The sequence below is a fragment of the Peromyscus maniculatus genome, chromosome 21 (genome assembly GCF_049852395.1).
Source record: "Peromyscus maniculatus bairdii isolate BWxNUB_F1_BW_parent chromosome 21, HU_Pman_BW_mat_3.1, whole genome shotgun sequence".
Taxonomy (NCBI): domain Eukaryota; kingdom Metazoa; phylum Chordata; class Mammalia; order Rodentia; family Cricetidae; genus Peromyscus; species Peromyscus maniculatus.
This window is the reverse complement of record NC_134872.1, coordinates 31,953,471-31,967,235: the sequence shown is the minus strand read 5'-3', so window position 1 is coordinate 31,967,235 and position 13,765 is coordinate 31,953,471.

Here is a 13,765-nt window from a genome sequence, read left to right as displayed (position 1 = left end):
TTAATTATTCATTTTATTATAATGAGCACTTATATTAGATATCAATTTTATACACAATATATTATCTTATAGGGACTGATGTGTTTATTATCTATAATACATTATCTTATGAGCATAGAATATGAATAATATGAATTGTATGTGCTATAAAACCTATATATACATAAGCATCAACTATTATGTAAAACATCCCCCCCCCAAAAAAAAATCCCCATTCTCATGGTCTAGCATTTGTCCAAGAAATGTCTGAGTGGCTTAACATTAGGTACCTATTTATGTAAATCACGATTTTACCCATTAAGAGACAAAAATTGATTAGCTCAACTGATAACAGAAAAGCAATTAATGAAGTGTCACCAGGATCATTTGCTGTAAAATGTGAACTGAGATTTCAAGAAGGAAATTTTCTTCCTGTCATAAATCACTCACCAGAAAATGACAGCAAACATGTATTGAGAGCTAAAATCTGAGAGCCCTTTCCCTTAGAGGCTGGAATAAGGAAAAGCTGGCCACTATCACCATTAAAATGAATGGTCAACAAAAACAGACAGGACAGACAGGAAGGAAAAGTAATAAAATAAAAGAAAAATAGTCTAATTTGTAGACAATTGCAATCTACTTAGAATTTACTAAAGGAGATATGAAAATATGAAGTATGGTGTGTCTAAATCCAAATCTATAGCCAGAGCCCAGTAGCTTTCTACACTTGAGTAGTAACCAATTGGAAATATGATAGACAACATGTCTCATTTCGCACAGCAACCTGAAAATTTAGATAATATATTTAAAACTGTGCTGAAAGGTCAAATGAAAGATAAAACACTTTAATGTCATATTTCTGAATGTAATACCCAACATTTGTCTATTGAACAAATGTTTACTAATCCCATACTATATGTTAAACCCTTTTCTACAGTGCAAGAAAAATAATTCTTGCATGGGCGGCATAGATGGTAAACAAATAGAAAAAGAACATGCAGTGATAAGCATTATGGACAAAAACTTTGTTGGGGGAAAAAAGACAGGCAGGGAGGGGTTCCTGTTTAAATGGAATGTTCATCAAAACACTCACCCTGGAGCTGGGTATGACTCTCAGTGTTGTAGCTTTTTTTTTTTTTTTTGAGTTTTTCTTAGTTTTCTTTCTTTTTTTTTTTTTTAAACAACACCATTCAGTTCCACATAATAGCCACAGATTCCCCTGTTCTCCCCCTCTCGCCCCCCTCCCCCTCCCCCCAGCCCACCCCCCATTCCTACCTCCTCCAGATCAAGGTCTCCCCCGAGGACCGGGATCAACCTGATAGACTCAGTCCAGGCAGGTCCAGTCCCCCCTCCCAGACCGAGCCAAGCGTCCCTGCATAAGTCCCAGGATTCAAACAGCCGACTCATGCAACGAGCCCAGGACCCGGCACCACCGCACAGCTGCCTCCCAAACAGATCAAGCCAAATGACTGTCTCACCCATTCAGAGGGCCTGATCCAGTTGGGCTTTTAATGAGCACAAAGTCTCAGGTTCAATTCTAGCACTGGGAAAGCACTCCTTACAGGGGAAATTACCCTTTAGGAGCCATAGTAGCTGCTGATAAGAAGGCTGTGCAGATAAGGAATGCAGCCTGATGAATAATAACTGGCAAGCCATGAACATTGGTAAGAGGCTGGGAGAGCTGACATGGAGCTGTGCAGGCTGCCATTAAGCACTTGGTTTGCTTTGGGGGAGGGAACGACGTGAGAAGTGACATGACTTCACTTGAGAAAGCACCGTGCTAAGCCTGTGGTGACAAATGACACACACGGCCAGAGTTAATGGTGGATCACTAAACCTGGGCAGGAACTCAGTGAAAAATGAGCAGATTCTGGAGCCACTGGGGAGATAGAGAGGCAGGAAATCATTTGAAAATGGGGTGTGTGAAATGATGAAGGGGGAGGACAAGCAAAGAAACTGAAGACATCCGGTCTCAGCCATATCAGGCAGTGTTGTTATTGACTGAGGACAAAGCTATGGAGCTATGGAAGGGGTGAGAGGTGTGGACATCAGCAGGAGCAAACTTGGTAAGTGGTATGGATGGCAATTCTCCCTAAAGGAGTTCTTAAATCTAGTGCAACACCAAGCTGGATTTCAATAAAGCCCTCCATGCAACCCTAAAGGCTGGCACTAAAATTCAGGTAGTAAATAAAATTGAGTCCCTATCTCTCTCTACATGCACGAGCACATACACAATCTGGGTAAGTTGAAGGGAAAAAGGCAGAGTCACAAAAAAGCAGAAGAAATTATTTGCAATGCCAAGAAAAGGAACTGGAATAATATGCAAAGTATACCAATTAAGTCAACATATAACATGGAGAGCACAGTGGTACCAGCATCTGCACAGTTTGGTGCCTTGTCTCGACTAGGGGCAGTGAGGAAATGAAGGAAGACTAGACATTAAGGAAAGGACAGATAAATACATAGAAAATCTGGGGTCGGGTGGCCTGTGCATGCTCTGATAAAGAAGCGTCAACTACCACAACATCTAGAACCTTCCTGTGTTTATTAGATAGAGCACAGAAGGACAGAGTTAGTTAATCTTGGTGGAAGGTCTCTGTAGATGAGTAGTCTCAGGCAGCAAATGTCCAGGAGGAGGAAGATTCATTCCCTAGTTTCAGCGCACACTGACCAATCATTCATACCCACTCTCACCTAAAACAGCGGAAGTCTTTGCCAATTCTGAGCCTCATCCATATTCACTTATGATATATTGTTATGCCAAATTATGTTACTGAAGTAGGTATGTTGTAATATTTTTAAAATTTAAAACAAGTAGGAATCACTTGAGAGTCTACTTAATTTTTTCCTTGATTTATAATGCTTAGTTAATTGATGTTCCTAATATTTGTTGTTTGGTAAAAGCTGACATTTGTCTCAATAACATTTCATCTTATCCTATGCAAATTCTACAGTGTTGTAAGTTGCATGCTCTGACAGTTATTCACATCAGCATCAAGGGAAGGGGTGTAGACATGACAAATATCCACCAGGCAGAACTCACACGATTGATGCTTGCCATGTAAGTTGAAGGAAGTGACTACTCCATTGGTCACTGCTTAGAGAAACTGTGTGGGTTGCCAGCAGCTCTTGGGTTGGAGAATGTCAAACATAATCTGCCAGTGTATATCTGCTTTAGGAACAGGAAGTTCCTATGTTAAAAAAAAATACCTATTTCCAAACACCAATATTCAGTGTGAAATGACTTGAAAGCTATACAATATTGCTTCCTCTAGCCTCAGGGTGCTGAAAAAAAAAAGATCATTAGTCAAGGTTTTTTTGCAACACTGGGTTGGGAATGTATTTACTGAAGACCATGAGCTCTTTCTGGGTTACTACTGACTGCTCATCTAAGGTCTAGGGATGTTCCTAAATATGCCATTATTAGCTGTTGAGATTGTGTAGCTTGTCACCTCTAATTTGCTGTCAGCTACATTAAATGATGAAAATTGCACATTCATCTGCCCAAGTGTTACACATCTAACATGATACTAAAGCCAGTGCATGCAGATCTGGCCCCAGTGTTGACAATATTTGCCTTCAGGCCAAAGTTCATCTCTCAAGTTCAGGCTGCATCTTGTGTGTTGGACACTGACCATCATGTTGAGTATCTGAAAACTGTTCTGAAATCACCTAGTCCTACCTTTTAGAGTACTATATGGATTTGTTCAAGTAACATGATAGTCTCAGGACATTAAGGTTTCATAAGCAGCAAACTAGCTCTAGAAGTTGAGATTGACAGTTTTAAGTCATCAGATATCAACTTCTATGGCATTCCTTTTTCTATAAACCAATTAGCAGTTATTCTATACACAATGAGTTGGTGCTTCATATACACATATAAAACTGTCTAGTTCTAAATATTCAACTGCTGAATTTTAGTTTCAAAGACCATTTCTAGAGTAACAGTGCAGAGTGCTACTAGAAGACTCAAATCAAAATTCACAGCCTTTCAACTTTGCATGTAGTCTTCTCTTGAAGATAGCACAACTTACAGATGGTAATGATAACACATAGTCCTTATCTGGACAGGGAAAATAATTTGCTTTACTAGAAATATTAGGAAGTACAGAGTGTGGGGTGGTGGGATGTACTAGAAGCCACAACACTCTGGAAACTGACCTTCTGATGACCTGAAGTATAGGTTGTGAATGGAGGAATATGGATAGTTTATAAAATAGAAGATTCCCTCAGCCAAAAGGTGGAAAGCCCAGGGCAGGCAGTACATTCTTGGGTGAAGAAACCGCACATGTAATTTTGGTGATTCTAACTGAGTTTGAATAGAATTAGCTCCTCCCTGTGGCTTTTCCCTATGTAGACATTTCTCAGGGTTAAAGAACATTCCTATTTTGCATAAAAGGGACAGCTTTCTGGAGAACTCTTGAAGAGACTGGAAAATGTCAATGCTCTGATATACAGACCAGATTCTTCTCACAGTAAATTCTCTCCTGTATTTGTAGACTTGCATGGGTCAGAAAGGGATAAGAGAAATCTTTTTAAAAATTCAGTGTACATGCTAGTAATATGTGAAAAACATTCAAAGTTCTAAAGTAAAAAACCAAGACTTTGCAACCTATTACCGAAGTCTCACAACCTGTCCCAACATTAACATACTCACTAATGCTATTTGTTTTTTTTTAATTCTTTTGTGGTTATATGTTTCAAGGAATGTATCCCATAATAACCATCAATATTTAGTGATATCACATCAATATTGCTGATCTTTTTTTTTCATTTTTTAAATTTATTTATTAAATTTAATTTTACATATCAGCCAGGGATTCCCTTATTCTCCCCCCTCCCACCACCCACCACCCCACCCCCCCGCCTTCCCCCCAGCCCACCCCCATTCCCATCTCCTTCAGGGCAAAGACTCCCCCGAGGATTGAGTTCAACCTGATAGATTCAGTCCAGGCAGGTCCAGTCCCCTCCTCCCAGGCTGAGCCAAGTGTCCCTGTATAAGCCCCAGGTTCCAAACTGCCATTTCATGCACTGAGGACAGGACCCGGTCCCACTGTCTAGATGCCTCCCAAGCAGATCAAGCTAATCAACTGTCTCACTTATCCAGAGGGCCTGATCCAGTTGGGGGCTCCTCAGCTATTGGTTCATAGTTCATGTCTTTCCTTTCGTTTGTACAATATTGTTCATCTTTTGCTGATTTTGGTGCTTGAGCCTGAGCCAGGTTATAAGGCAAGATCACACATGCTCTGTCACTTGCCTATGCCTCCAGCCCTCTGGCTCTTGATCCATTCACATTAGGCAGTGTGACAGCTAATCAGTCGGACTACATATGGAATCAAATGAAACCCAAGCAGCTGGGCAAAGCAGTGAAGGATTTATTATTATTATTATTATTATTATTATTATTATTATTATTATTATTATTGATTGGGTCATTTGATGTGGGAAGACACACCCTAAATCCAGATACATTGAGGAAAAGAAGACCCACCCTGAATCAGGGCCACACATTATGGTGGCAGCTCACATGAAAGGATATGGAAGAACGAAACTTTTTCTTTTTCCTGTCTTCCCTCACTCTTGCTGGCAAATTCATTCATTCTGATCCTGGGGCATTCCTTTGCTAGTGTCAGGACATGCTTTTTAAGGATTCTAGCATAGACTGAAAGCTGGCAGTTCTCTGGGACTTCCTTGGGACTCCAGCATCAGATTGGGACTGCTGAGACATCCTGTCTCATGGCCTGAACAGCTAGTGCATTCTTGGCTTTTCCAGGAGACAGCCATTATTAGACTACTCAGACAACAGCCTGTAAGCCACTCTAATAAATCCCATGTGTGTTTGTGTGTTTGAGTATGCACATATATAAAGTTCTGTTACCTTAGAAAACCCTGGCTAATACAGACAGTATTTATTGACTCTGCACTATGAAAGATGACACATAAGATTCACTTCAATAGAAATATTTTAGCTTGACTTCTATACCTTTAGAGCCATAATCTGCCATTCTCCTTTCCTAAATCACCTTTATCTCCTTCTATTACTTTTCCAACTGTGGGTCCTGCATTTTGTGAGGTAAATGATGGACAGAGGTACAGCATTATCTCATCCTGTGCAGTCTCTCTCCCCTACTTTTTTTGCTCTAATTCCTTTATGACACACCTCCTGAGTTCATAGACATGAGGTATGCATGTGGGGAATATGCATTTAGGCCTGCCTCACTTTGGCTCCACTGGTCCATTTGGGTATCTGACCTACTGTGCACACTGTACTATTGTTATTAAACCCTTGATTATCTTGGCCCTGTAGAGTGTCTGAATATTGAGAAGGACAAAGACCACTGTGTCTAGTCTTTTTTCAGAGCTGAATTAGGTGATTTACCATATCAGAATAATATTGAAAACTAGTCAAATCTTCCTAGTGGATTTTTAGAGGTGATGTTTAGTTAAGATCACCATGGCTGTGATGAATCTTGGGGAGGAAAGGGTTTTTTTTTAATTTGTTTTTGGCTTATGTTTCCATACCAGTGTCGATCATTGAGGGAAGTCAGGACAGGAACTCAAACAGAGCAGAAACCTGGAGGCAGGAGCTGATGTAGAAGCCATGGAGGGGTATTTCTTACCGGCTTGCTCACCATGGCTTGCTCAGCCTGATTTCTTATTGAACCCAGGACCAACAGCCCAGGGATGGTATCACCACAAGGGCTGGCCCTTCCCTGTCAATCACTAATTAAGAAAATGCCTACAGCAGGATTTTATAGAGGCATTTTTCCATTTGTGGTTCTTTCCTTTCAGATGACTCTAGCCTGTGTCAACTTGAAATCAAACTAGCCAGCAGAGAAGATAAAAATGTTTCAGATTAAACTGATGAAAGCTGACCTCCTAACACTGTGAAATAGCTTGATATGATTTAGTAGAACATACATCTTGTCTCTATGAATCTTAGGACTTGCTGTCTTAAAATTTCAGTTTCATTTTTAGATCCCTGTCTATTATAGTAACATCTTATTTTACTTATGTTTTCTAGCTGGTTAATACTGGCATAGAAAAATTCTGTTGATTTTGTAGGGTAACGTTTTATCAGCCAGTCTGTGGCAATCTCTTCTAATCTAATTTTCATAGTATAATTTCATGCTGTTCCATAAAATTATATTCTTATGTCTCTTGTTTCTCTCTACTGTCTTAGTTACTTTTCTATTGTTGCAATAAGACATCATGGCCAACAACATTTATAGAAGAAAGATTTTATTGGGAGTTAACAGTTTCAAAGGGTAGTCCATGACCAACATGGCAGCAGGCAGGTATGGTGTGATACTGGAGTGGCAGCTAAAATCTTATATCCTCATTTGTGAGTATGAGGAAGAGAGAGAGAGAGAGAGAGAGAGAGAGAGAGAGAGAGAGAGAGAGAGAGAGAGAGAGAGAGAGCTATGTAAGAATGACATAGGCTTTTGATACCTCAAAGGCCACCTCTAGTGACACACTTTTCCAACAAGGCCACACCTCCTAATCCTTCCAAACCGTTCCACTATCTGGGGAGCAAACATTCAAATATATGAGCCTATAGGGGCATTCTTATCCAAACTGCCACACTTACTGTAATCCTTGTTAATGGGGAGACAAAAATAATGTTTTAAAAATATGTTTATTCTTCATTCAGTATGATTATTGCTATAGGAGTTAATTTAAGGGTATTTTGTACTATTCATAATTGGCAGTCTTTCTACTTTTAGGTGATGGGTATCTGATGGTTTGAAAATCTATTTATAGGCTGTCACATTGTTTTGACCATCATGAAATGATGAAGACGTTGCCCTAATAACTCTCTACTTCCCCACTCCCCTTTTCACATGACCAAATGTGCTTATTTATATCTTGCTTAGCATCTAAACTCTTCCATTCTCCTTTGCTTGGGGTTGATTATAAAGTTTAAAAACAATAATCTTTAATGTGTCTTGATGATAAACATAATATTCACCTAGAGCCACATGTTATGTTTGGGTCCTCACATCTTGTTCAAATGCAGAATTCAAAGACTAAAGTCAGATTATTTCTATTTTCTGTATTTTCCAATTATTTAATGTCATTTTGGCTTTTAAATTTCTCCAAGGTTATGCAGACCAATTTTGCAATATGTTTTATCTTCCTTGATTGTCTAGTAATATTTTACATTTCTTTTTGAGACACTCAACATTACACCACCCTTTTTTGCCTTTGAGACAGTTTCTAATTATGTAGTCTAGGTTAGCCTTCAACTCCCAGCCCACCTCCTTAATCCCCAGAGTTCCGGGATTAACGATATGTACCAACTTTGATGGTCTGATACATAGATTGAACAATAGCTTTCATGTCTTAATTCTTTTATCTGTCTATTCATGGAATGTATGATTTCCCCTTGGAATATTTTTTCATTTCCATTACAATAATGATAAGACTATGAAGAAATAAATATTTAATTCAATTTTAAATGAATACATATTCAAAATATTAGGTTACACATAATAAACATTTAATTTTTACTTGTCAAATAAGTGAGTATATAAAATTCTCTCACTTTTCTCTGTCTTTCTCTTTCTCTCTCTTTCCCACCCCTGTGTGTAGTGTGTGTGTGTGTGTGTGTGTGTGTGTGTGTGTGTGTGTATGTTTATTGGTTTATTATGGCAGATTACTCACACAATGTCTCATTCTGTATGTCATTCTGATAATTGATGGGACATGCCTTGAACAAAATTTGAAAGTAAAATTTCTTGTCTCTTGAATGTCTGAAATTGTCTTTGTTTTTATCTTTTTTTTTTTTTTTTTTTTTTTTTTTTTGGTTTTTCGAGACAGGGTTTCTCTGTGTAGCTTTGCGCCTTTCCTGGAACTCGCTTTGGAGACCAGGCTGGCCTCGAACTCACAGAGATCCGCCTGCCTCTGCCTCCCGAGTGCTGGGATTAAAGGCGTGTGCCACCACCGCCCGGCCTTTGTTTTTATCTTATACTAATAGTATTAATGACAATTTGATTTGGTGTGGAACTTGTCCTTTCCCATATTTTCCTAATTAAGGATTCCTGTGGAAAAGTCTGGTAGTGTTCTCCTTGCTACTTGTTTATAGCAATGACTCCATGTTACATAGTGCTCGTGTTCTCCTTTGAAGGCAGTACAGTCCTCAGAGAAGAATAAAACCCCATTGCCCTTCTATTAGAAAAACTGCTAGTCTTCAAATTCATTGACACAAGAGATAGCTTCCATTTTAATCCTTTTGAGTCAAAATTAAGAAGTGTAGTACTAAAGCTGTGTTTGTAACATAGGTTCTTCATGGATGCACATGTGTAATTCATTAATAATTATTGTATAGCATTTGCTATGCACCTGATATAAAAAAAAAAGACTTGAGTCCTTACAACAGCCCTATGAAGTAGGTACTTTTTTCCTTTTTACAGATAGGAATATTGAGGCTAGAGAGGGCCAATAACCTGCCCAAGGCCACTAAATGGCAGAGCCAGGATCTATGCTTGGGATGTCTAGCTTTAACTGCTATACTTGAAATGGAGATTAAATAGCATGGTAAAGGGAACTCCTAACTATTCCCTTCTCCAGTTGTGCCCAGGCAAGGGACTGCATGATAATCCATCCTTCTTCCCATTCTCTCTTTGCTGTATGTAAGCTCACTGTAGCAGTGACATGATTTTCCTTAGGGCATTTTGGATTTTACACACACACATACATACAGACACTTCCATTTTTATGAAAGCTCATATTAATGACAGTGAACTTATTTCCAAGCAGTGAACTTATTTATAACACACACACACACACACACAAAAAAAAAAAAAAAAAAAAAAACTTTTACATTTATACAACCTAAGTCTTGACTCTTTATTGAAAAGCAAAGGCCATAACAGAATCTGAGCTAGTAAGTGTGCTGTAAGTTTGATCTTGGCAGCCAGCTTGACTAAATTGGGATGTCTGGAACTCTGTGAGATGAACATGCCTGTGTATGTCTGTGGGAGCACCTCAGAGGGAACTGACATGTGAGACACTGCCTTGAGGAGCAAGATCTGCTGTGAATACGGATGTCATCTCTCCACAGACATGTGGCCTGGATGAAATAATGGCAAAGGAAAGCAGTGCATACTTGTACATAAGTCTCTTTTTATCCTTCAGTGTGTACACATATGTGTTGGTATCGTCACTGATGTCAGAGTCCTGCTCTTGATTTTTCACTGTGAGCTCAATACCAGCATCTCTTCAGGGACCTTTCAGGCACTGGACTGGGCCTTCTGAGACATCAAGTTTGTTGGACTGGGGAGAGGAGCTACCTGGTCATCTGCCTCCCAAGCTTGTAGACAGCCCTCTAGAGGACTTCCTGGTCCCCATTTTGTAAGACAATCCTTTAAAGCCCCTGTATAATGTATATATTACATCTTTATTGGTTCTGATACTACCCAGAACTCTAATACAGTCCAATCAAAAATTTTGGTATTTATTATGATGTTATGTACATAGGCATTGGGGCCTTTTCTTTTACCACAGTAAGATATACAATTATTTTTTATATTCTGAAATTATCATTCTACATGGTGACAGAAATATATGAGTATATTTCTGGGCTCTTGAAATTGTATTTTTCTCTTGCAGAATGTGGAGCTAACTATGTTCCTAAGAAAATCAAAGTCTCTATCTATCATTAAATGATGAGATGTGTCTGCAAAATGAGTTTGAGAAGATTAGCTGAATTCCAGGGGGCCTAGTGGAGGATTACTGGTCAAAGGTTGTAAATATACTGATAATGAGGCCCAACTCATTAACATCTCTGGGACTTGCTTTGTGTGATGGTTAGTGTTAATTGAGAAAGATCCGGGATTGTCTCAGAGATGAGCCTCTGGGCATGCCTGTGGGTGATTATCTTGATTATGTTAATTGATATGGAAAAACCCATCTTAATGGTGGAAGGGTCTATTCCCTGGACAGAGGATCTTAGACCTGCATAAAATAGGGACAGGGAACTGAGCAGCAGCACGCATTCACCCCTCTTGGTTGCAGTTTGGAGATGTGATGTTGTGACAACTCTCCCCAGCTTCTGCTACCTTTCCTTCCCTGCCATGATAAACTTCACCTTAAACTCAGATAAAATATGCTGCCTCTGTGTTAAGTTGCTTTTGAGAGAGTGTGCTCTAACAGCAAGAGGAAAGTGACTGAGAAGGTTCATAAATGGTTTGAAGATCAGCTGTGCTTGATTTGGGGAACTCAAACTTTTGAAAAATCCAGTGAAATCTATGTATTTGCCTCCCCCAAAAGTTCGTAAAAGGGGTAACCCATTCATCCATATATATGTATATGCACACACATTTATACACATACACACACACACAGAGATATACAATGGTGGCAGTCACCATTATATTACTTGAATGAAAGTCACCTTATGTTGTCAGTTAGCAAACAGAGGGCCAATGGAGTGCTGCTCCAATGACTCACTTTTCTAGGAAGAATCACCTCTCCTCTCCTATAGTTTCCACAAACTCCAAGACAGTGCCACCTGTTGGAGACCTAGTGTTCAAACATGTGAGCCTATGGGGGACATTTCACACACAAAACACACAACTGTGTCATGATCTGCCTTGATTAGAGCCTCGTATCCAAAATTGTGTCATACATCTGCTCCCTCATTCTGTCTCTGACATGATGGATGTTACTTCTTCTTAAGCTGAAGCCCCCTAAAGTTGCTAGCATTCCAAGCGGCCTCCTCCTGCTCTTCTGCTCTAGTCCCTTTCCACTTTTCCCCTTCCCCGTATCTTGTTGCTTCCCCTCACCACCAGATTCTCACCCTGGAACTTAGGATGACATAACCTGGTAAAAATATAAACATGATTTAAATGAGTGATTCAAATGGGCCAAAACATATAGGAAGACATGAGAACCACATTATGAGAAATATGGGGCCTTTGAAATCTTGAGATCCTTTTGGGGACTCAGAGGATTCAACTCTTTCAATGTACCTTTCATCAAGGTAAGGATTAAATGCTAAGATGTTAAGGATTAAAGTGGAAAAATAATCCATTTCTGTGTTCCCATGGACAGGGACTTGCTAAATTTATTCTGCATGTTATACCTTTTTCCCTGAAAATTTTTAATGTGACCCCAGCTCTTTAAATGTATAAAACATATATACAACCTAGACATTTGCTAGTAGCAAGCCATTTTAAAATGATTATTTGGTGTACATATATTTTTACTATTTCTTAAAGGTAAAGGGAAATTTGAATGGTAGTGAGATGATCTACTTCTTTCTACATCATGGACTAAGTGTTCATCTTGGCTGAACATTTGATGCTACATGATGTCCTCATAGAGCATCATCAGTGCTTTTCCAGGGGTGGCTGTCATCTCGATTTATGAGCTTCAAGAAAAAAAAAACAGCACTTTGCATAAATATTTTGTACAAAAGAGCACTGACATGCTTAGGGTCACCAAAAATTGTTGAAAATTCCATCCTAAGCCGAAGCCAAATATTTTGAAATGAAATTTAAGTTAGTAACTCAAGCAGCAACTAAATTTTTAAATTATGTTTATCTATCTATCTATCATCTATCTATCTATCTATCTATCTATCTATCTATCTATCTATCTATCTATCTATCTATCATCTATTTATCGATCATCTGTCTATCTATGCATGTTGGGGGCCATGTATGTATATTCATCCTTCACATAGAGTTCAGAATATATCCTGAGAGTCAGTACCCTCTTTCTGTCGTGTGAGCCCCAGGATTTGAACTCAGGTTTTCAAGCTCAGCAGCAAGCACCTATTCCTGCTGAGCCGTCTCGCTAGCCCTCAAACAACAATTAAAAGAAAGAAACCATTCAAACACAACATGCCAAAGACATATTAATTTGGCATATAATTAGAAATGATGACTTAAAACATTAAAAGTCTTTGTTCTTTATAATTATAGTATGTTATTTCTCTAAGAGAAATAATTGAAACCTTGTATGTACAGTGAATATTGAACTTTATAACATACAGTGATCTGGAGCCTGACTAGGGTCTTTTAGGCAGCATCACTAGCATTCTGTGCCATGATATCATGGGCAATGCACAATGCAAGTGCCTTGGGCTCAGAACCATGGCTGCAGAGAAGCCACATGATGCAACCTAGGTGAGTATTGCCGGAGATATCTTGGGCTTATTACATGCTTTATTTTAAATTAGCTTTTGGTTTCTGGACATTTAGAAACTTTTCATTGTTGCCAATTTTCTCTCACCTCTTCATTTGGTTAAGCTATCTGCATATGGACCCACAACCTACATGTTGAGGAACTGTGGTTTGGACCACTCTTCTAATCTTGTTACTATGTGCATAAGTTTTTAAAAATTTAACTCTAATTAAGTATTTTTGGATGTGTGGGAAAGAGTTGAGAAAACAGACAAAAGAGATTAAAGATGTTGAGAGAAGTGGAAAAGAATGGAGGGATTTCTCCAGAACAGTACATTCCTTTGTCCTCAGGGAGCATTTAAGGAAATGAAGATGATGCTTGTGGACAGAGACAGGATTTCTGTAAACATGGTGCCTTTGGGATGAGTGATACAGAAGAGGATGCAGCAGTAGGCCTTTCCTGAACCATGGAAAACTGCAGACACAACATAATTTAGAGGAAAGCCCTCTTCCCTCAATGGGTGTGATGTGGAGCACCCACCATTTAGAGACACATTTTTTTTTCTTAATCTTGTGACTCTTCTCTTGCTAAATTCACCTCATATTCATCTTTGTTTCCTTTCCTAGTTTCCCTTTGTGTGATATGAAAGCAT